Raw genomic sequence first — 820 nt, forward strand, 5'->3', positions numbered from 1 at the left:
ACGCTTACCTCGCACGCGCGTTCAGCCCTTCTCCCAGTTCATTGAACACTCTCCATGTTTCTGTTCGCCGTACAGTTTCGCTGTCATAGGCATGTGGAATTCCCACTGCTGCTTTCGGGGCTGTAAATGTGAACACCATCACACTCATTGGATGGGGGGGGGGGGGGTATCACGTTGGTCTCAGCAGTGGGGGATGACTGGTGTATTAAACACTAAGATCTACACTGGGCCCGTAGCGTGTACAAAACGTCTTTGAACTTCAATCACGTCCTACCCTAGGGGTCGGCGACCAAAATCACAAGAGCAGGCATTTTTTATTCGAATTCCGTGGTGGGGGGGGGGGGGGGAAACCTCAACATTTCAAGCGCCGCAATGCGAGCGGTGAATACAGAGACGGAGGTGGGTCCGTGATAAGTAACGTCGCACCAAAGCAGTAACTAATAGCGGAGATGGCGGTGGGTCCGTGATAAGTAACGTTGCACCAAAGCAGTAACGAATATGTAAACGGGTCCGTGATAAGTAACGTCGCACCAAAGCAGTAACAAATAGCGGAGATGGCGGTGGGTCCGTAATAAGTAACGTCGCACCAAAGCAGACCCTAAAGAGCAGTGCACGCTGCTGACCCCTGACCTAGGGTACCCCCCCCCCCCCCCGTCATGGCAGCTTGTCCCTCTGTAAGCCAAATTCCAGACACTGGGACCAAACGTCGGCGTGAGCGGAGGGGTGTGAAGCTCTCGGCAAGCGAAGGGTCGACCGAGGACCCCCACAGCATTTCCCAATCTTTAAAGCCCTTGCGAGAGAATGTATACGACACCGCGTA

Source organism: Petromyzon marinus, chromosome 1 (genome assembly GCF_048934315.1).
Source record: "Petromyzon marinus isolate PM22_M1 ecotype Great Lakes invasive population chromosome 1, UKy_Petmar_22M1.pri1.0, whole genome shotgun sequence".
NCBI classification, from domain to species: domain Eukaryota; kingdom Metazoa; phylum Chordata; class Hyperoartia; order Petromyzontiformes; family Petromyzontidae; genus Petromyzon; species Petromyzon marinus.